This window comes from Delphinus delphis, chromosome 20 (genome assembly GCF_949987515.2).
Source record: "Delphinus delphis chromosome 20, mDelDel1.2, whole genome shotgun sequence".
Lineage (NCBI taxonomy): Eukaryota > Metazoa > Chordata > Mammalia > Artiodactyla > Delphinidae > Delphinus > Delphinus delphis.
Genome location: NC_082702.1, coordinates 51,975,007 through 51,999,297, shown reverse-complemented (window position 1 = coordinate 51,999,297; position 24,291 = coordinate 51,975,007).

Sequence of the window (24,291 nt, the reverse complement as noted above, 5' to 3'; positions counted from 1 at the left end):
AAACTTAGGGCTTTTCAGTGGCACATGAGCTACTCTTAGCCCTCAAAGGGAATGTATTTTGGGTGGGCAACTGACTTGAGGGTTGTCCCAGAATATGGGCCTTTTAGTGCTAAAGCCAGAGTCCTGGGCAAACTTGGATGGTTGGCTGCCATAATTCAGTGGTTCTCAACAGTGGGGTGATTTTGCTATCCTCCCACTCAGGAACACTTGGCAACGTCTGGTGACATGTTTCGTGGACACAGCTAGGGTCGGGGAGCTGCTGCTGTCTTTCTAGTGGGTAGAGACCAAGAATGCTGCTGAACATCTTACAGTGCCCCAGGGCAGCTTCCTTCACAAAGAATCATCCAGTCTAAACTGTCAGTGGTGCCCGGGGCGCAAGAGAGGTGCTAGAAGTGCCGCAGTTACTGATGTCAGAAGCGCCATCCAGCCATTGGTGGGTGGAGTTACTGATGCCAGGAGCAGCATCCAGCCAGTGGTGGGTGGAGTTACTGATGTCAGAAGCGCCATCCAGCCATTGGTGGGTGGAGTTACTGATGCCAGGAGCAGCATTCAGCCAGTGGTGGGTGGAGTTACTGATGTCAGAAGCGCCATCCAGCCATTGGTGGGTGGAGTTACTGATGCCAGGAGCAGCATCCAGCCAGTGGTGGGTGGAGTTGGAGGGCAACTATCCCCGCTTCTTTGCCTGTCAGGTGGGGAAACTCCAATGCATGTTCTACATTGTCTCCCAGACTTTCCCAGTGGAAATGAGCTCCCGCGTTGCCCATGGTGGTTGCCTGCTTAGTAACACAGCCCTTCAGGGGCTGCCTTCCATTCCCTGACTCATCCGCCCCTCGCCTACTGACACTACCCCGAAACTACTTGCACTCAAGTTAACTCAAGGTTTGCTTCTGGTGGAACCCAATTATCTTTAGAAAAATCAAACATGGCCAGTTTCATTTAAAGATAACAGTGGGTTTACACTTGGAAACTCCATTCCCCTTCTCCCCATTTCTGGCCCCTGAGCTCAGTTCCGGGGTCCTGCTGCACAGCCAACTGCAGATGCCTGAGGGCGGGTGGCCACGTAATGCTGAGCAGCAGTTCGTGCAGAAGCTGCCAGTGGGTGGCCCTCTTTGGGTGCCGTCATGTGCACACAGATTTGCCTAAAGGGACGTGAGCGGTGGGGTGATGTTGAAGCAAGACGTGGAAGGGGAGTTAGAAGCAGTCAGGCCAGCTGGGCTTCCTTTGACCTTTCCTCATTGGCACAAGCCATTTGTTTCTGTTGGCCTTGTGATTATACAATGAGGCTTTTCCTACCCTTAGTTGAGCATAGGTTAGCTGGGTAAGGATAGCAGGGCGGGTGATATTCCAGGCTTTAGAGTCAGACAGAGTTGGACCTGAAACCTGGAGTTGGCATTTATTAGTTCTTTGCCCTTGGATGACTTACTCAGTCCCTTGCCTCATGTGATTGTCATGACAATTAAATGATAAAATGCACATAGAACGGTATGCTTTGTGCCTGGCATGCTGTATAGTTTACACGTAACAGTTACAATACTGGTGTGTGTGTGTCCATGCATACAATATATATGTATGATATATATATCCATGAATATAGATTCATGAATGCAGGATAAAGGCCTATTTTCTTCAAAAAATTGTTTTCAATATTTACATTTTCAAGTCTATACAAAAGTAGAAAAAATAATATAATGAACCCCCAAATATCCATCACCCAGCTTCAGCCATTATTAATATCTTTTTTTTTTTTTGGCTGCACTGTGCGGCATGCAGGATCTTAGTTCTCTGGGGATCAAATCCGTGCCTCCTGCATTGGGAGCGCGGAGACTTATCCACTGGACTGCCAGGGAATTCCCTCAATATCTTGTTTTATCTATCCATCCCCTGATATATAGATATAGATATAGATATTGATATAGATATTTTTTTGAGTGTTTCAAAGCAGATTTCAGACAACAAGTCATTTCAGCTGTCATCTTCCATTTGCACTGTAATGAGTTTAGCCTCACTCTTCACCCAGGGCTGAAGACCCTCTGGGGAGTGCCACCAGGACTAGCATCTGCCCTGGGCAGTGGGCTCCCCGTGGTCCCTTTCCACAGTCCTGGGGACCAATGTCCTCGCCCCCCACACGTGTGCTCTTTCCTCCCAGGCCTTTGTAGTGATCGTTTCGAGGTCGTATGTCATTTCTACCCAGGTACTTGCCGCCTGCTTCTCCAGACTTAGCCGACATAATTCATGCTGAGCGTCTGTCTCGACTCTGGAAAGGCGCTGCTGCCTCTACATTTCACAATAAATATCTTTTTAAACGACCTGGTGTTCAGGCCCGTTTCTCATTTCCAAGGAGGCTTTTGACTGATGACCTAAAGAATTGCTTCCCTGAGACTGACAGGGGAATGCAGTATCTCAGGCTCCCTCTTCCCTCCCTCCAGGAGGCTGGATGGGAGCTGTGACTTTAGGTGCCACAGGCTGCTCCCGACAGAGGCATTTACCCTGGTTACTGCCCACTTTCCTCTGCCCCTGTGGGGCTGCTGGCTGCCACCCTGGAGGTCAGGGCCATCTTGAGGTTGCTCCAGTGGGGTGCATTTTGGCAGGAAATCCATGTGAAAGGTCTTCAAGGGCAAGGTGAATTAGGGCTCCCTGTCTGCAGGCAGGGAGTTTTATAGAGACCTTGAAGTCCACCGAATGCAAAACTCCACAACTAGGGAGTTGCGGCTAGAATTCTCTTGACATGGGGGCCGCAGGCTGCAAAGGCTGGCCGTTTTAAGATCTCCATGTGCACAAGAGGCCCTAGGCACTCTCACTTTGTGAAGCACCTTCTTGCATCCCATCAATCACAATCAAATGTTCCCACATCCCATATGAAATGCAATTCATGTATAAATGTCAGGTTGAAGATGACTAGAGGCCTGGAACAGATTCTTTCTTAGAGCCTTCAATGAGAGCATGGCCCTGTTTGGAGTTTTGTGGTATAAAAACCAAGATTTCAGTTCCAGGTAACTCACTACCATGGCCAAAGAAACCTGCCCTTCTGCTTTCTAGATGACCAGGGAAGATTGTTTTAGTCTTTAGTTGTGAATGGAATCCATTTTGCAGTGACTGAGTTAATTCTGCTTTAATCGTTGATGATGCTTCAAAGCCCCTAACCAACTGCAGCTCAGAAGTCAGTCAATAAAAAATAAAACTGTCATAAATGAGAAGGGCCTGGGGAGCATAGTTGGCTGGAGCCTCCTGAGTGCCTCTGGCTACTTCTCTCAGATTCATCACCAAGTCATCCTGCTGTTGACAGTTTGGTTCTGACTGTGGCCCCTTGTTACAGGCTGACCGTGTTCCCCCTACCCCCAAATTTATATGTTGAAGTCCTAACCCCCAGCACTTCAGAATGTGACTGTATTTGGAGATAGGTCTTTAAAGAGGTAATTAAGTTAAGATGAGGCCATTAGGGTGGATCCTAATCCAATATGACTAGTGTCCTTATAAGACAAGGAGATTAGGACTCAAACACATACAGAGGGAAGACCATGTGAAGACTAGGAGAGAAGATGGCCATCTACAAGCTAAGGAGAGAGACTGCAAAAGAAGCCAACCCTGCTTACACCTTGATTTTGGACTTCCAGCCTCCAGAGCTGTGAGAAGATAAATTTCTGTTGTTTAAGCCACTCAGTCTGGTACTTCGTTATGGCTGCCCTAGTTCTGATAATGGACTTGTGCCTCAATCTCTTTCTCTAGGACATACCTCCTTCCCCCAACGCCCGCCCCAATCTGATCTTTCCAATCCCTCTCCGAGGGGCTGGTTCTGTTGATCGTGGCTTGATTCTCTGTATACATTTTTATGAAGCCAGTTCTCAAGACTCATGAGCATCACAGCCCCTGGATTGTTTGCTGAGATGCTGTCATGAGTTTTGCTTGCCCATCATACTTCTTTTGGGAAACCTCCTTTTTCCCATCCCATGTGTTTCTAGTAGGGCTTAGTCATAGCATCTGCCTTCCTTCCACTGAACTACCCATCTGGACCATTATTCTTGATCAAGAAACATTTCAGAGGGAGAATCTAATGGTTTTATCTTTTTTTTTTTTTTTTTGGTTGTGCTGGGTCTTAGTTGAGGCTCGCTGGCTCCTTAGTTGTGGCATGCAAACTCTTAGTTGCGGCATGCATGTGGGATCTAGTTCCCTGACCAGGGATTGAACCCGGGCCCCCTGCATTGGGAGCACGGAGTCTCAACCACTGTGCCACCAGGGAAGTCCTGAGAATCTAATGGTTTTGGTGGCCAACTGGATATGGGGAGAGACAGTAGAAAATATCAGTACTCTGCCTTGGGCATTTGGATGGATGCTTGTGACACTGGGAACATGGACAGAAAAGAAAATTTGGGAGAAAGTGATGAACTTAGGCTTTCAACAGCTAAGAAGTGAGCTGATAAAAGTGATGTTTTAGGAAGTCTCATTTAGGATTGATGAGAGTCTGGAGGTTGGGAGACCAGGGAAGAGATAATACTTGATCCTGATGTGAGAAGAGAAATGATGTTATTAACCAACCACTTCTGCCTAAAGGATCATGGCAAATGCTGGGTTCAGTTGAACATGGTTTTTCAAAAGTGGACCCGGAAGCTGTTTGCTGCTGTCACCAAGCAAGTCACACCTTCCCTAACTTACTACCTGGAGTCAGCTCAACCCTGGCTCTGGTTTTGATTGGAATTTCACAAAATGACAGAGGGGCAACCATTTCCATTAAATCGACTTCTGTGGGCTTTGCTTGGACCAGAGGGCATGACTCTTTGGGGACATTTGGAGGCTGATGGACAAACCAAAGAATTCCTACAAAACCCTGAACGTTCCATTGCAGTTAAGTTCTTCATGGACATATATAGGTGAGAGATCAAGTGAAAAGGGGAAGGAGAATATGGGGTTAGACTAATCCACAGTCCCAGCATGGAAAGAGGCAACAAGGAGGAGGGTTGTGGATGAGCTGTGTTTTGGGGGATCCACGGGATGCATGATTTTTTTTTCAAAACTTTAGACTGTCTTGAACATTCCAGTTACAACTTCTCTACAGGCAACTTAAGTTTCAATGGGAGTTTGCTAGATTTCAGTGATAATGAATACAGGTGGCTACAAAGTTAAAGTTTAATTTAGTTCAAATAAAATATTTACTAAAAAAAAAAAAAAAAAGTGGACCCGGAGATGTGTTGGGGAGCGGAAACTGGAAAGAGTCCATCATTTTGCAAGGTAGAAGGAAGGGCATTTGAAGTTCCCAAGGGTAATCAAGAAGTGAGGAGGTGAGAGAGAAAGATGGAAAGAGGAAGGAGGAAGGAGAACCAGAGACCTGTCTCAGCCTGGTGCTCCCTTGTGGAGTCAAGTGACTGCTGAAGGCAAAGGAATCTAAAGCACAAGATATCCAGTGTTTGATTTTAAGTTCTTTGCTTTGCTCCACCCACCTAAACTTTCCATTTCCCCTAAGCACACAGACTTCTTTGGTTTTGCTTTTAAAAGGAAATCGAGGAAGGGTCTGAGTGTGGATATTTTCAGAAAAGCAAGAGCATCTATGATGTGATAGGATGCACGCCCTGGGTGGCCTCAGTTGGCAGCTGGGTTTCACTTATACTGTTTGTTATCTGCCTCAGGTCTGAACTCACCAGCTGGGTCTGAAACCTCCCTTTAGATTCCTGGGTCCCACCACACACCAGAGGTGTCTGGCAAGCATTTGTTGACTGACTGATTGCCTCCAAAAGGTTCTCCCATAAGAAGTCTCCCAGTGACCCACCTCCCAGTTCTGTCCAGTAGGCTGGCCTAGAGAATGCTGCTCCAAAGATAGTGCAGAGGTTGCCCACTGCCACTTTGAGATCACAGTAAGGGAACTGGCTGCACTTAAAGAGGCAAGGTTCACTCAGCAGCTTCAAAAACATTTTTTTTTTCAGCCAAGTTTCTGTTCTGCTAGCAGTTCTTGCTTGTGACCTAGAAGCGGCCAGTGCCCCAGGGAACGATGCTGTCTAAACTTCCTCCTATTTCCTGGCCTCCCCTCCCCCCACCTCCACTGGGCACTTGGGCTTCCCAGCAGCCTTTGCAGGCCTTTCCCGCACCCCTCCTCCAGCCACGTCCCTGCTCGGAACCCTCACCCTATCAGATGCAGGCCCGCAGCTGGACTGCAGCCAAGGGCAGCCATGAATGTTGGCAGCGGGCTTAAATCCACACTGGCGTCCCTCCTGCCTGCAGCGGGTCCAGTCTGGTCTTCCTGTGCTAACTTCTCTCTCTGCTCTGGCCAAGGCGCGTGTGCAGAGTTTCTTGGTCCAAATCATACACTCACAGCTGGGATTTGTGTTACTACATGCATTCTGAGCTTTGTGGATATGTACTCCAGAAATGTCTGTAAGTTAATTTTTCTTTTGCACGTTGGTTTGTTTGATCCATTAATGAATGCACCCCTCCACTTTATGACATTCTAGAGTCCTCTTTTCCTTGTCTTTGAATGGAAATGATTACTTGTTTCGTTGCCCGGATCTGGCTGGGAGCTGGGCCAAGAATCCCCTCTTACACACACCACTCAGTGCCCACACGCATCCACAGTCCTCTCAAAAACACTGACTCATCCCCTCTATCAGCATCATTCATTCACTTACAAGAATATTGAAGCCTACTGGGTGCCAGGGGCTGTGCTAGGCGTTAAGGGCACAGTGCCAAAACAAAACAATGGCCCTGCCATCCTGGAGCTTGGAGTCTAGTGGAGGATATAAATAAGCAAACAATTTAATCTACTGATGTAAGAGGAAAAGATGGGAACACCTAAGCCAGACTTGGAAATTCAGGGACAGTTTTAGGAAGAAATGCCATATGCATGGTTGATGTTGACATTAATGGTGGCCTTAAGGCATGCTGTGTATGTATCATATAAGCAAATTCCATAATAGCACCAGACATAAGGAAACAGGGAAAAACATCGACTCAGTGGTTTTTCCATTTCTTGGTTCAAAATGTTTTCATTGGCAGCCTCTAAAAGTGGAATTGTAGTTTATTGCTTGTCACCTTTTCACCTGTAGAATCTGTACTTTGTAGAGTCAAGACTTGTTCATCATTCTAATAGATAAACTTATTACCCTATGGTAAAGCTCCAACTGGACTGATCCCCCCCCCACCCCCCGTCTGCCCCTGCTCAAGGTCAGCCTCATCTCTAAGCCCCGCTTTCTGGATATTGACCATAAACTTCTCATAGAATGAGTGCCTTAAAAATATGTGCTGATGGGTGGGATAGGGAGGGTGGGAGGGAGATGCAAGAGGGAAGGGATATAGGGATACATGTATACGTGTAGCTGATTCACTTTGTTACACAGCAGAAACTAACACAACAGTGTAAAGCAATTATACTCCAGTAAAGATGTGAAAAAAATATGTGCTGATATATACACTATTGATACTATGTATAAAATAGATAACTAATGAGAACCTATTGCATAGCACAGGGAACTCTACTCAATGCTCTGTGGTGACCTAAATGGGAAGGAAATTCAAAAAAGAGGGGATATATGTATACATATAACTGATTCAGTTTGCTGTATGGTAGAAACTAACACAACATTGTAAAGCAACTATACTCCAATAAACATTTTAAAAAACATATATGCTGAAGGTGGGCAGACAGGGAAACAGCGCCTATTACTTTATATATATATGTAACCAAATCCACCAGTAACTTTGGAAAATTTAAATTTGGAGTTAATTCAGGTAAGTCATAGTACGTGATATTTGTTGAGTGCTTACTACGTGTTAGGTGCTAAGAGCTTGATATGTGTGCCCTCATTTCATCCTCATAACCACCCAGGGAAGTAGGAACTATTAGCTCCCCAGGGTAGAGATGAGGAAAACGCACAGCCGGGTTGAGTAATTTGCCTCATGTCTCACGGTCAGTGGCCAGGCAGGGTGAGAACTCAGGGCTCCTTGCTGTGGAGCCTGGGCTCCTGACCACACTGACTCTCAAAAGTACTACTTGCTTGGGCTTCCCTGGTGGCGCAGTGGTTGAGAGTCCGCCTGCTGATGCAGGGGACACGGGTTCGTGCGTCGGTCCGGGAAGATCCCACATGCCGCGGAACGGCTGGGCCCGTGAGCCATGGCCGCTGAGCCTGCGCATGTGGAACCTGTGCTCCGCAATGGGAGAGGCCGCAGCAGTGAGAGGCCCGCGTACCAGAAAAAAAAAAGTACTACTTGCTCGTTGGTTTTTCATGCACAGAACAGAACTCTCTTTAAGAGTTTTGATGCTTCAGGTGGAGAGGACGTTTGGTCTCAGGAATCTGATTGTGGAGTGTGTGGAAAAGAGATCGTGGAGAGAGAGTGTGTGTGAACCATGGCTACCTTGGCCCTTGGGCGAGGCTGTGGATCCCACTCTTACAGGTTTGACCCTCGCCCAGGGCCACCAGGAGTGGGTGGGTGGGTAGGTGGGAGCTGAAATCCAGCACAGCTTCCCATGTCAAGCCCTAAGGGGGCGCCCTTTTCCAGTTCTGCAAAGGTGCCTGTTGCCTTGCACATCAGCGCTGGGCCGTTGCCCACCTCTTCCTCCCAGACACGCTGCTCTGTCTTGCCTGATCTCAGGTGCAGACCCAGCTCTTCAGAGCCCATTTTTGGCCTCTGGGCCTGCCCCATGTAGATTTGAGACTTTGTAGGGCCAACATCGTTCTCCTTGCTCTGCCCCAGACTCACACTCAGCCGCCAGGATCTCACACGTGGAGATGGATTCGGCTTTCTGACTTTCGTGGGAGGGGAATTCCAACAAGAGCAGAGCATTAGGGAAAAAGACAGAAAGAGAAGAGGAAGAAATAGCATGGGTGATGTATTGCTCATTTGAGGGGACAAACTGAAGCCTTAGGAGAAAGGGGCCCACATCTCCAGCCAGGTATAATCCCTACCTTCTCAGCCCTTCCCAGCTAACAGGGGAGATAAGTTGGACTAATGGGATCAGCAGACATTTACAAATAGATACAAAGCATCGAGTTTCAATTTCCTGCAGGCTACTTGTAAGAAATATTAAAGGACAGATATGAAATCAACTAAGTATATCCTTGGAAAGCTAACTTCTCTGGCCAGAATAAGAAATAAAATATCTGTCTCTTATTTTTTTATTTTTTTTTTTTGCGGTACGCAGGCCTCTCACCGTTGTGACCTCTCCCGTTGCGGAGAACAGGCTCCGAACGCGCAGGCTCAGCAGCCATGGCCCACGGGCCCAGCCGCTCCGCTGCATGCGGGATCCTCCCGGACCGGGGCACGAACCCGTGTCCCCTGAATCGGCAGGCGGACTCTCAACCACTGCGCCACCAGGGAAGCCCTCTGTCTCTTATTAAAAGATACATATGCTTCCACAATACAGGGGATCCGTGTCTGGGTGTGTGCATATGTCATTAGTTGTGCCTGCCTAAGTGTGCCCATACTGGTGTGTGACTGTGTGTTTGCATGTGTGCACGTGGAGCTGTCTGCCTGCAGCATCGATAAAGCACAACTGTTATGTTGCAGTTGCTTTGGAAACAGCATTCTTGCCCTGGCACAGCTGGGGACAAGGGGGTGTGGCAGGCTGTGACATGGCCGTGTGGCTTTGATTCCCTCAGGGATGTGGAGGATCTCGGGCACTTGGTGCCTCTCTTTAGTCTGAATACACATGGGCCACATGGGATAACAAGGTGTAGGGAGGTCTCACTTAAGGGAAGTTAAGAAATGCTCATTTGGAGGCAAATCTGGGAAAGAAAGCCAGCGGGCTGTGTAGACATGCTCCTGGATCCTCGTTTTCTGCTCCCTGGAGAATGGCACCAGTTCCTCCCTTCAGTGAGGTCTCTTCCAGAGGAAGCAGTTATGGGGCGAGGTGTTGCCCCTTTCCGGCCACTGGGGGACACGACTTAAGGCATCCTAGGGAGCACCCTATATTTGTTTTACATAATGGAATGCTAGCAGCCACATTGTACTTTGGGGAAGAGAGGATTTGGGGGAATCCTGCTGGGCAAATGAAATGATTCAGTGAGAAAAAACCCGGTTAGAGTAATGGTCTGTGGAAAAGCTTATAAGTACAAATATAGATTTATGTAGCATGTGTGCTGGTGTTTTTTGTTTGTTTGTTTGTGGGGTTTTTTTGGCCACACTGCGTGGCTTGTGGGATCTTAGTTTCCCGACCAGGGATTGAACCCGTGCAGTGCTGGTGTACTTTTGAATGAGGTGCTTATTCTCAGACCTTAATAAATAATATCATTAAATCATTTAAGAAACCTAGGAGCTAGACAGTGCAAATCCAGGGATGAAAGATCCAGTCTATGTTCTGACGGAGTTCACAGTGTGGAGAAAGTGTTTAATTCAAGAGATAATTGCAACAAAGTGTGATTTGTGTGAAGAAAGAAGTACCAGGTGTGGCAGAGCAGGGAGGAGGGAGGCGAACCAGAAGGGGTGGGGGATGGCAAGCTCTCCATCCTCCCACCAAGCCCGTTCCTTATTCATACCAGCCTGGGAACTTGTCGTTCCTGACCAATGAGTCAGGAGAGGAGAATGGTAATGAGTAAAGGAATGTCAATGTCAATGTTACTTGGGTGGGGGGTGGGGGTGCGTGTGTGTGGGGAAAGCCCACAGCAGCAGGCTCTGCTGGATGGTAATCTGACAGATGAAAGCACTGACTGCAAGTTGGTGCTGCTGTTAGTGAATACGCATGTGACTTTGCAGGTGACCGTCGAGTGGGTGTGAGAACACGGGTCCTAAGGATCAGGACACGCAGAACTGTTGTTTGTTTGGTTTGCAGGATGGCAGGTGCTGTGCAAAGAACTCTGCAGCCCCTCATCTCATTTAGTCCCCACTCATCCTCGTCCCCAGTGGACTGCCCTGGTGGTCCAGTGGTAAGACTCTGCGCTTCCACGGCAGGGGGCGCGGTTTGATCCCTGGTGGGGGAATTAAGATCCCGCGTGCTGCACAGGGAAGGAAGGGAGGAGGGAAGGAAGGGAGGAGGGAAGGAAGGAAGGAAGGAAATGGCACTTTAGTGAGGTTAATAGGCAGTGAAGCTTCAGGTCTTTATGCCTTTGCTTCCCCCAGCTTGGTGAGCAGTTTCTCATCCTTCCAGGGTCCAAGTGATGGAGGAAGGAGGGAGAAGGGGCCATGAAAGATCTTACTTGGCAGGTCTTGTTTTGAACTTGTGGCCACATCAAAAGGTTGAATGAAGGGAATATTTTAGCTCAAAAAAAGAGAGGTAGACTTGTTTAGCTTTGGAGGAAAGGGATCACTGGGAAATAATAATGATGGTTAAAACTATCTGAGTCCCTTTTTCTGTACTGTGCAAACACTTACATAACCAGAGGTGACTACAATTACTTTTTCCCATTTTACTGTTAGGGAAACCGAGGCTCTGAGAAAAAAGTAATTTGTCAAGGTCAGAGAGCTTGTTAAGTGGAAGACGAGGGGTTTGGGCCCAGAGGCTTTGACTTCAGAACCTGGTCTCTTAATGACTTTGCTATCTGAAGTTGGAAATCGATCAGGAGAGGAAATTACTATTCCTTAAAACTTGACAATTTGCCTTCTTTCTTGGAAATATTACCAGACTGGATAGAATTTCCTCTTAATAGCTGGTATTGAAGCAAATCTAATGAAAATGTGTAACCTGAAAAAAACACACCACTCTCTGAAATGGGACTAATTTATGATCATAAAGGGATCTCTTGTGTTTGAAAATAAACAACAACTTGATTTGATGGTATGTAAAGAATTAGGAAAACAGGGCTTCCCTGGTGGCGCAGTGGTTGAGAGTCCGCCTGCCGATGCAGGGGACACGGGTTCGTGCCCCGGTCTGGGAGGATCCCACATGCCACGGAGTGGCTGGGCCCGTGAGCCATGGCCGCTGGGCCTGCGTGTCCGGAGACTGTGCTCCGCAACGAGAGAGGCCACAACAGTGAGAGGCCCGCATACCGCAAAAAAACAAAAAACCAAACAAACAAACAAAAAAAGAATTAGGAAAACAAAACAAATCTCAAGGGAATGAATTTGTATACCTAGAAACTATCTCAAGAGAATTATTTCTTGCATTGTATACTTGGGAGCATATTTCATACAGTCGAACTTGCACCCGGAAATAACTTGTGGTAGGAAATAAGATATCCTCCTCCCAACTCATGACCTGTAGGGAGAGAAGAAGAATATATCACTGATAACGGTTTTAGCACAGGAAGCTGTGATTTCAGTTTGTCCCTTTCTCAATGCTTTAGGTTAGCTGGTGCTCACAGAAGCATTGAAACACATTTTACATGTTACAATTCCCCAAAACATTTGTAGTTCAAGAGACTGAAATATTTTGGGTGGAAGTGGGCATTTTGGAAGGGGGTACCTTGCATACGCCAGTCCTCACCCCTTTATCCAAGCCATTCCTTCTGCATATCTTCATTGTCCCTACTTGTTGCCATCATGAAAGGCCCACACAGATTGTCATCTGTTCATGGAAGCCTTCCTAATTGCCAAATGGGCTGTCTGCCTCCATTGAACCCTAGAGAGTTTTGCAACATTTTACCTTGTATGAGAGTTGCCTTTGTGTCTCTGTTCTAATTATAGAGTTCTCTGTTAGTAGGTAGGAGTCCAACTTTAGAGCAGGGGTTGCAAACTACGGCCTGCAGGTCAAATCCAGCCCACAGCCTGCTTTTGTACGGCCCTTGGGATAAGAATGGTTTTTATATTTTTAATTGTCAAAAGAAGAATACCATTTCGTGACACGTGAAAATGATATAAAATTCAGATTTCATTGTCTGTAATTAAAGTTTTATTGGAGCAGAGTCACACTCATTTGCTTATGTATTGTCTATGGCTGCTTCTGAGCTGTGACAGCAGAATTGAGTAGCTGCAACAGAGACCACCTGGCCTGAAGCCTGCAATATTTTCTATCTGATCCTTTACAGAAAATATTTATTGACTTCTGCTCTAGGCCAGGTGTTCTCAAATTTTAGTGTGTACCAGAATAACAGCGGGGGCCTCCTTACACACAGATTGTGGGCCCCACCCCTGTAATTTCTGATTCAGAAGGTCTGAGGTGGGTCCTGAGAAGTTGCATTTCTAGCAAGTTCCAGGTGCCTCTGCTGCTGCTGGTTGGGGTCCACACTTTGCGAATCCCTGTTCTAGACGTAAAGAATGGTCTTTGAAATCACAGATACATCTTTTTTTAAAAAAATAAGTTTATTTATTTACTTTTGGGTGTGTTGGGTCTTCGTTTCTGTGCGAGGGCTTTCTCTAGTTGCAGCAAGTGGGGGCCACTCTTCATCGCGGTGTGCGGGCCTCTCACTGTTGTGGCCTCTCTTGTTGTGGAGCATGGGCTCCAGACGCGCAGGCTCAGTAGTTGTGGCTCATGGGCCTAGTTGCTCCACAGCATGTGGGATCTTCCCAAACCAGGGCTCGAACCCGTGTCTCCTGCATTGGCAGGCAGATTCTCAACCACTGCGCCATCAAGGAAGCCCCACAGATACATCTTTAACTAATTTGTTATTTATCGAGCAACTAACCTCTCTCTGAATCTCAGTTTCTTCATCTGTAAAATGGGACTCATGATAACCAAGTCAGATTGTCTGAAGATTCAGTACATGAAGTCTGTGAAGGTTCCTGGAACATGTGGTAGGGATTCAATGAATGGGCATTTCTTTTTTTTTTTTTAAATAAATTTATTTATTTATTTACTTATTTTTGGCTGTGTTGGGTCTTCGTTGCTGTGCGCGGGCTCTCTCTAATTGAGGCGAGCAGGGGCTACTCTTTGTTGTGGTTCACGGGCTTCTCATTGCGGTGGCTTCTCTTTGTTGTGGAGCATGGGCTGTAGGTGCGTGGGCCTCAGCAGTTGCGGCAGACGGGCTCAGTAGTTGTGGCTTGCAGGCTCTAGAGCGCAGGCTCAGTAGTTGTGGCGCACGGGCTTAGTTGCTTTGCGGCATGTGGGATCTTCCCAGACCAGGTCTCAAACCCGTATCCCCTGCATTGGCAGGCGGATTCTTAACCACTGTGCCACCAGGGAAGTCCTGGGCATTTCTTTCTTTCCCACCTGCCCTCCCTCTTTCCTTCTATTCTCTCTCCCCACCCCTTCTCTCTGAGAAGGAACTGTACCTACTTATTTTCTCACTGCCTCTGAATCACCTGCCTTCATGAGGCTTCTTGGGAATTTTCTAGTCATGTACAATTCATGATGTGTCTCCCTCCAGTGTGGTGTTTGTTGTCACCCAAGCAAGGCAGTCTGGGGAAACCATTCTTACCTAATTTACTTGAGCACACAGTGTGTTCATGTTTCTATACTAAGGAAGAAAATTTAGATCAAGAACTAAATTGATGGTGGGATGAATTGGGAGATTGGGATTGACATATATACACTAATAGATAAATAAAATAGATAACAAATAAGAACCTGCTGTATAAAGATAAATAAATAAAAGTGAAAAAATAAGTAAAAGTGAAAAAATAAATTAATTAAAAAATTAAAGGTTGCCCTTTAGTTAATTGTAATCAGGTGGTTTTGTCTTCTTTCCCAGGAAGAATGATAAAGGGCAAGTGCTTTAGAAACAAAACCATACCAAAATCTTTAAGGAACCAGGTATGAATACACTTAAAAGAAATACAGCATTTTTCTTGGGCCTGGTTTTAAAGCCATGATTAAATTAAGCACACAAAAATAGTAAGTTTTCCCTGGGAATATTTTTCCCTTAAAATTTAACCATTCCTCTTCATAAAAATTGTTATGAGAATCAGGGCTTCCCTGGTGGCGCAGTGGTTGGGAATCTGCCTGCCAATGCAGGGGACACGGGTTCGAGCCCTGGGCTGGGAGGATCCCACATGCCGCGGAGCAACTAGGCCCGTGAGCCACAGCTACTGAGCCTGCGCATCTGGAGCTTGTGCTCTGCAACAAGAGAGGCTGCGACACTGAGAGGCCCGCGCACAGCGATGAAGAGTGGCCCCCGCTCACTGCAACTGGAGAATGCCCGCGCATAGAAACGAAGACCCAACACACCCAAAAAAAAAAAAAATTGTTATGAGAATCAAATGAGATAATATAATTGTATTTGAAAATTATAAAGTACTGTTTAAATGCAAAGAAAATCAGGTTTCCCACATTAAGTCACAATCTCATTAGAGGAGAAGGTGCAATTTATTGGATGAATAGCAAAGGGTGCAGAGAATTTAGGTAGATGCTGGCGGACGCCACTTCTTTTTATCTGAGCCCCTGGGAATCTATGTACCTTAATTTACCTGTTAAGTTAATTATAGAGAAGACCTTTTAACTTTCTTGCTTTCGGATTTCTTATTTTCTTTCTCTACCTGTGGCAGAACCTGAAAAATGAGGACTTAACCTCCTACAGATTCCCTCCATACAGGGTACAAAATGTTGGTTGTTTACTCTCCCTTAGCCCTAGTTTGAAAGAGGTACTTTTTACCTTTACCTTTTTTGGTTTAGTGGCCTCCTCCCATCAGCTCTTTGGCTTCTTCAGCTGTGGCTACATCTGCAAATCACGTTTATGCTAATAACAGTGGTGTGCTGGTAAATGCTTAACAACCGACTCTCTGGGAAGATGGATGCATGTATGTTTGTATATTTATTATCACTATTACTGATATAAAGGATGTGTAGCACACAATTTACAAATAAAGACAAAATAAGCAATACTCTTGTAAATTCCATAGAGCTGATTGATTTTCACAGTATGTTTTTGCTGATTTGTGCTGAATGCTTGTATCTGTAGCCAACTTATGGTTGCTATTGACCAGAAAGTGTAGTTCCAGCATAAATGTTGGCTGATGTTTTCCTTTATGTTAACTAGTAAGATGAAAGTGAAATAACCAAAGACATATGTAGGGATGTTGGTCCATGATATGAGCGACTCCTTTGCTGGATTGGATAATAGCTTTTGTTTTTGTTTTTTAAATTTTATTTATTTATTTTTGGCTGCGTTGGGTCTTCATTGCTGCGCGTGGGCTTTCTCTAGTTGCGGCGAGCAGGGGCTACTCTTCGTTGCGGTGTGCGGGCTTCTCATTGCTGTGGCTTCTCTTGCTGCGGAACACAGGCTCTAGGTGCACGGGTCTCAGCAGTTGTGGCATGTGGGCTCAGTAGTTGTGGCTGGCAGGCTCTAGAGCACAGGCTCGGTAGTTGTGGTGCATGGGCTGCTCCATGGCATGTGGGATCTTCCCGGACCAGGGCTTGAATCTGTGTCCCCTGCATTGGCAGGCGGATTCTTAACCACTGCACCACCAGGGAAGCCCTGGATAATAGCTTTTGAGTCCTGGAAGAATATTTCCTTAATTTGGGGGGTGATTTTTATAAATACATATTTAATTTTAATGCATGATTAACATTATTCTCCATCATTTTCTTAAGCCTAGATGATCAATAAAGCAATAAGTCAAGGTCTGATTTGTAGCATTTGTCAATTTCTGTGGTGTATATACTCCTATTGCTGTGTAAACTTAGGCCCCTCCACTGACTTGGGATGTAGGACATCATTCAGCAGTGTGGGGGAAGGCCCTCCAGAGGGGATGTTCCCTGGCTCCCCCTGGCTTGTCCTCACTTCTAGTCCGTGTGCTCCTAGTTGGGAGTATCAGCTGAATTTTTAATGTTCGCTATGTATTCTTTGCTAATTTTCCTTCTTTTTGCCTATTTCTTTCAACTTTAGAAATGGGAATTCTGGATATCTGCCTCGCAGCTATCATTCTTTTTTTTTTTTTTTTAAAGAAGATGTTGGGGGTAGGAGTTTATTAATTAATTAATTTATTTTTGCTGTGTTGGGTCTTGGTTTCTGTGCGAGGGCTTTCTCTAGTTGTGGCAAGCGGGGCCCACTCTTCATCGCAGTGCGCGGGCCTCTCACTATCGCGGCCGCTCGTTGCTGAGCACAGGCTCCAGATACGCAGGCTCAGAAATTGTGGCTCACGGGCCTAGTTGCTCCGTGGCATGTGGGATCCTCCCAGCCCAGGGCTCGAACCCGTGTCCCCTGCATTAGCAGTCAAATTCTCAACCACTGCGCCACCAGGGAAGCCCCCGCTATCATTCTTAGAGGTTTGTCATGTTTTAAACATTGTAGAGAATTTTGAACAGTGTATAGAGGAAAAAAATGAAAGCAGTCATAATCCAATTTCTCAGGGTTTTTTTCAAATACAAATATTTGTATTTGTGATATTATATTCAAATATTATACAAATATCACAAGGTTGTATTATTTGAAATCACAAGAACATTGGAAACTACCTCAATGTCCAAACATAGGACAATTTTTTTCCTCATTTTATTATTATTTTAAAAATTTAAGTATAATTGACGTAAAACACTATGTTAGTTCAAGGTGCACAGCGTAGTTATTCAGTATTTCTAGATATTATAAAATGATCACCATGGTAACTCTAGTTACCATTTGTCACCATACAAAGACATTACAATATTATTGACTATATTTTCCAAGCTGTACATTTTGACTCATTTATTTTAATAGCTTTTTTTAAAAAAAAATTATTTATTTATTTATTTATGGCTGTGCCGGGTCTTAGTTGTGGCATGGGATCTTCACTGAGGCATGCAGGATCTTTCATTGCTGTGTGTGGATTTCTCTCTAGTTGTGGCATGCACGTTTTCTCTCTCTAATTGTGGGGCACAGGCTCCAGAGCGCGTGGGCTCTATAGTTGTGGCACGCGGGTGCCAGGGCACATGGACTCTGTAGTTTGCGGCACACAGGTTCTCTAGTTAAGGGGCCCGAGCTCAGTAGTTGTGGCGCGAGGGCTCAGTTGCCCCTCGTGGGATCCTAGTTCCCTGACCAGGGATCGAACCCGCATCCCCTGCATTGGAAGACAGATTCTTTACCACTGGACCACCAGGGAAGTCCCCTGACATTTATTTTATAACTGGAAATTTGTGCCTCTTAATCTCCCTCGCCTATTTTACTCATCTCCCAGGTCACTCCCCTTTAGCCACCACCTGTTTGTTCCCTGTATCTATCACCTTGCTTCTGTTTTGTTATGCTTTATCATTTGTTTTGTTTTTTAGATTCCACATATAAGTGAAATCATATGGTATTTTCTTTCTCTGACTTGTTTTACTTAGCATAATACCCACTGGGTTCATCCATGTAGTCACAAATGGCAAGATTTCATTATTCTTTTTAATGGCTAGATAATATTCCATTTTGTGTGTGTGTGTGTGTGTGTGTGTACCACATCTTTATCCATTCATCTATTGATTGGCAATTAGGTTGTTTCCATATCTTAACTATTGTAAATAATGCTGCAATGAACATAGGGCTGCATATATCTTTTCAAATTAGTGTTTTTGTTTTCTTTGGAAAATACCCAGAAGTGGAATTGCTGGATCGTATGTTTTTAATTTTTTGAGAGACCTCCGTACTGCTCCAATTAACATTCCCATGAACAGTGCGTGAGGATTCCCTTTTCTCCACATCCTTGCCAACACTTATTATTTGTTGTCTTTTTGATGATAGCCATTCTGACAGGTGTGAGGTGGTATCTCATTGTGGTTTTGATTTGCATTTCCCTGATGATTAGTGATGTTGAGCCTCTTTTCTTGTGTCTGTTGGCCATCTCTGTGTCTTCTTTGGACAAATGTCTATTCAGGTCCTCTGCACACTTCTTTTTTTTGGGGGGGGTGTGCACTGTGCAGCATGTGGAATCTTAGTTCCCTGGCGAGGGATCGAACCCCTGCCCCCTGCAGTGGAAGTATGGAGTCCTAACCACTGGACCACCAGGGGAGTCCCCTCTGCACAGTTTTAAATTGAGGTTTTGGTTTTTTGATGTTGAGTTTATGAGTTCTTTGTATATTTTTGATATTAACCTCTTATCAGATATATCATTTGCAAGCATCTTCTCCCATTTAGTAGGCTGCCTTTTCATTTTATTAATAGTTTCCTTCACTGTGCAAAAGTTTTTTAGTTTGAGGTAGTTCCATTTGATTATTTTTTCTTTTATTTCCCTCGCCTGAGGAGACATATCCAAAAAATTATTGCTAAGGCTAGTATCAAAGGGTATACTGCCTATGTTTTCTTCTAGGCGTTTTATGGTTTCAGGTCTCACATTTAAGTCTTTAATACATTTTGAGTTTATTTTTGTATAGGGTGTGAGAAAGTAGTCCAGTTTGATTGTTTTGCATGTAGCTGTCCAGTTTTCCCAGCACCATTTATTGAAGAAGTTGTCTTTTCCCCATCATATATTCTTGCCTTCTTTGTTGTAGATTAATTGACCATATAATTGTGGGCTCATTTATGGGTTCTGTATTCTGTCCCATTGATCTATGTGTCTGTTTTTGGGCCAGTACCATACTATTTGGATTACTGTTGCTTTGTAGTATCGTTTGAAATCAGGGATTGTGATACCTCCAGCTTTGTTCTTTTTCAAGGTTATTTTGACTATTCGAGGTCTTTTGTTTTTCCATACAAATTTTAGAATTATTTGTTCTAGCTCTGTGAAAAATGCCATTGGTATTTTGATAGGAATTCTGTTGAATCTGTACATTGCCTTGAGTAGGATGGTCATTTCAACAATATTAAGTCTTCCAATCCATGAGCATAGTGTATCTTTCCATTGTTTGTTTTATAATTTTATGAATACAGGTCTTTTACCTCCTTGGTTATATTTATTCCTAGGTATTTTATTATTTTTTTTGCAGTTCCAGTTTCTCAAGATTTTGATGTAGTTCTATAGGTTGCTTTTTTGATGCACTCACACATACAGTCTCATACTTTCTTTCTTCAACCAAATTAGGACCATAATATACATTCATTTTAAAGCATTTATAAAAATCAAATTTTGAAATATATACTGAAAAGTGCACAAATCAATAGATTATTGCTAAGTGAAAATGGCCATGTAACCACCACCCAGGTAAAGAAATGAAATGAGAATAGGACATTTTGAGCATAATTTAAATGGAGTTTAAAGAGAGATTAAAAAATCAGTTTTTTTTCCCCCCAGATACCAGACTTTGAATTGGAATAGGGTCATGGTCAAGAAAAGCAGATTTCCATAGAACTCTCCTAGGTAGCCAAGCCTGTATTTTATTCTGCACACATTACTATTCTCAATTTGATAAAATAATATTATTTTTTCAAGTGTTTAAAAACACTCTTTGAAAATGTACAGGCAAAGGTTTAAGTGTGAGAGAGAAATAGTACAGTGTCAACAGAAAGGGAAAATGAAACCAGATGTAATGAAAGTAACTAGGTATGTGCTATGGACTGAAAGTTTGTGTCCCCCCCCCCATTTCATATGTTGAAGCCTAAGTTGCCAATGTGATAGTATTTGGAAGTGGGACTTTTGGGAGGTGATTAGGTTATGAGGGTAGACCTTCATGAATGTAATTAGTGCCCTTTTAAGAATAGATATGAGATACAGAGTAAAGTAAGTCAGAAAGAGAAAAAAACAAATACCATATGCTAACACATATATATGGAATCTAAAAAACAAAATTGTACCGATGAACCTAGTTGCAGGGCAGGAATAAAGAGGTAGACATAGAAAATGGACTTGAGGACATGGGGTGGGAGGGCGAAGCTGGGGCGAAGTAGAGTAGTATCGACATACATACACTACCAAATGTAAAATAGTTGGCTGGTGGGAAGCAGCAGCATAGCACAGGGAGATCCGCTCGGTGCTTTGCGATGACCTAGAGGGGTGGGATAGGGAGGATGGGAGGGAGGCTTAAGAGGGAGGGGATATGGGGACATGCATATGCATATGGCTGATTCGCTTTGTTGTGCTACAGAAACCAACACAGTATTGTGAAGTAATTATACTCCAATAAAGATCTATTAAAAAAAAATCTATCTCATAAACCTGAAAAAAAAAAAGCCTCTCTATGAGCCTCAGTTTCCTTTTCTGGACAAAGGAGGAATTATAACATCCACCTTAATGGGTAAAAGCGTGCTGTGAGTGGCAACAGCACACCCACGTACCTGGGGCCACGATCCTCTTTGTCATCTCTTTGCTGTGCTAAGTGGCCCTCTGACCAGCTATCACCACTGTGTTTCTGCTCGCTGAGGTAGGAAGTGTCTGAAGGACCACGCAAGTTTCCTTAGGATCATTAATTTCTGTAAAATAAGAGATTGGTTCTATAGAGATCAAGAAATGTTTAAAAAATGTCCCCCAATTTCAACTTGATGAATAACTGTCTGCTTTTAGGATGGAACCGGTACTCTTTAAATGTATCACGATTTTTAAAGCGTTGATAAGGACTATGAAAATTTCACTTCTAGGCAGATCTTTGATAAAACCTCTTGTACAGATGGACAAGGAGATGTGTGCAAAGATATTCACTTCTGCATTATTTGTAACAGCCAAAACCTATTAATGCAAATGTCCATCCATAGGGACTGGTTAAATAAAGCAACAGATTATTATTCTGCCTTGGGGAAAAAAAAAAGAATAGATATGAGAGAGATGATCTCTCTCTCTCTCCACCATATGAGATTCAAGATGAAGATGGCTGGTCTGCAAAGAAGGAGGAATGCCCTCACCAGACAATGGATCTGTCCACATCTTGGTCTTGGATTTCTCAGCCTCCAGAACTGTATGAAACAAATTTTTGTTGTTTAAGCCATTCCCGTTTATGGTATTCTGTTATAGTAACTCAGACTGACTAAGAGAGAAATCTGTATTTGTCAGGGTTCTCCAGAGACACAGAACCAATAAAAAAAAAAAAGCTGAGAAAGAGACTTATTGTAAGATATTAGCTCACACGATTATGGAGGCTGAGAAGTCCCACAGTCTGCCATCTGCAAGCTGGAGACACAGGAAAGCTGGTGGTATACGTTCAAAGGCCCAAGAGCCAGAGGACCAATGGTGTAGTTTCCAGTGCAGGTGCGAAGGCCTGAGAACCAGGAGGACCAAGGCCTGGAGAAGACTGATGTTCAAGTAGTCAGGCAGGGAGCAAATTCAGCCTTCCACTTTTTTAATCTATTGAGGTCCTTAATGAATGATTAGATGATGCCCACCTGTGCTGGAGAGGGCCATCTGCTTTATTACACACTCTGCACAAGCTCAGCCTCTATCTTAGTCACTCTACCTGTTTAATTCTTGCTCCCGCTTCAGAGTTCTCAAATATCCTCAGGGAAACCTCACCTGACCCGTGAGGTTAGGTCAGAGCCCCTGTTCTGTGAATCCCTTGACCCTGGACTTCTCTGGCATTAATTACCCAGAGGTAATTAAACAATGATTGTGCAGTTCAATCTTTGATGTCTGCATTATGGTTGCCATGTCAATTAGGGTAGAAACAATTGGAAGGCAGAATCAGAGCTGTTTTATTAGCCACATGCTACACCTCACATTTTACCTGTCAGGTGACATCCCAGTTCAAGCGCTGAGGGGGAGAGGGAGAGAAACTTATGTATATATTTATTTTTAAGCTGAATTTCTCTTCCTTCTTCTCAGTAATTCTGACCCTGATGGAGAAAATGTTATCAAGGGTGGCAGGATACATTATCTTGTGATTGCTACCTTTGCCCTTTGTTCTGGGAGATCCCCTCCACCTCCTTGTGAGCTTATGTGTCCCTGCCCTACATATCTGCCCTGAAATGTTGAGGAAGATGAATTTTTTTTTTTTTTTTTTGCGGTACGCGGGCCTCTCACCGCTGTGGCCTCTCCCGTTGCAGAGCACAGGCTCTGGACGCGCAGGCCCAGCGGCCACGGCTCACGGGCCCCGCCGCTCCATGGCACGTAGGATCTTCCCGGACCGGGGCATGAACCTGCGCCCCCTGCATCGGCAGCTGGACCCTCAACCACTGCACCACCAGGGAAGCCCGAGGAAACTGAATTTTAAACATCCTAGGGCTTAATTACCTCCCCACCCACTATTTCTAAAAGGTAAGCAGGAAACCACCTGAAGTTTACTATCTGCAAGGGAAAGGTGAAAAGCCAAAGGGTTATCACCTGATAGATCTGTTCACCAGATAAAAGAAATGCAGGGTGGGAAGTGAAACATCACCTAATCCTAGAGTTGCTGTGACTAGACCCCTGATACGTAACTGTAGAATTTCTCAATGGCATTTACCATTAGACCACAGCTAGGTGGTCAACCCCATGACTGTGGGTCTTGTTCACTGCTCTGTCCTTGCTACCTCACAGTAGTCTAGCTTATAAATTTGTACTTGGTAAACATTTGTTAAATGTATGGAAGAATTAAACTGTTCAATCCATTTACAATTCAAGTTAGTGTAAGCTATGATTTAGAGAACTAACTTTATTTTTTCCCCACAAATGATCAGTCTGTAACTTCAATGGCAAATGTCAAATAATTCATTGTTTTCCTGTTAACTTAAAACACTGCCCTTTCTATATACGAAAATCATGTATATACTCGGTGCTGTTTCTATACTTTCTATTCTGTTTGTTAGTCTGTTTGATCCCATAACCACCCTTTAAGAAATTGTTCTTGATTATGGTTTTTCAGTGGATAGTAGAAAATTTACTTATTTTTATAGAAAGATTTTACTTTCATTAATTGTACAAGAAGACAACACTCGAATAACTTTAAATCTCAGAGCCCAAGTCACAGAATATCAGTGCATTCTGGGCACTTCCCTGGCGGTCCAGTTGTTGGGCAGGTTGGATCCCTGGTGGGGGAGCTAAGATCCCACATGCCTCACGGCCAAAAAACCAAAACCTAAAACAGAAGCAATATTGTAACAAATTCAATAAAGACTTTAAAAATGGTCCACATTAAAAAAAATCTTAAAAAAAAGCATTCTGTAATACACTTGGTTAATTTATACAGCAGAACTAGTAAGTTTATTTCCAATTGTGGTGTTCTATTTTAAAAATAAAAAATAAAGAATATATTAAAAACATATTCTACTGAAGGTGCTTGTTTACTCGGTTAAAGTAACTTTTAGCAACTTGTACCAATGTCTTTTCTTTCTCTGGACAATTGTGAGTGAGCTGGGAGAAGCAGAACTTCTAGTCTTCTGGAAGAAAAAGGAAGAAAAAGAAATTATAGACCACGTTATGGATTTCTGGAATGGCTCTTCCTTCCTCATTACTAATTTTCAAAATCTTCTTGGCTCTTCTAACTCATTTATTATTCTAGATAAACCTTATAATTATTCTGTCAAATTCTGAAAGGGAAATCCTGCTGATATTTTGACTAGAATTGAATTACCTTTAAAGATTAGTTTGGAGAATTTTTAGACCTTTGTAATATTGAATGTTTTTATCCAGGAATGTGATGCCTTTTGAAAAAACTCAGTTGTCGTTGATGTTCCTGAATAAACATTTTTAGCTTCATGAGAGTTCTGCATCTTCCTCCCTCCCATCCTCTGTCCCTTGTTCACTCTCTTCTTCCCTTCTCCCCTTTCTCCTTCCTCC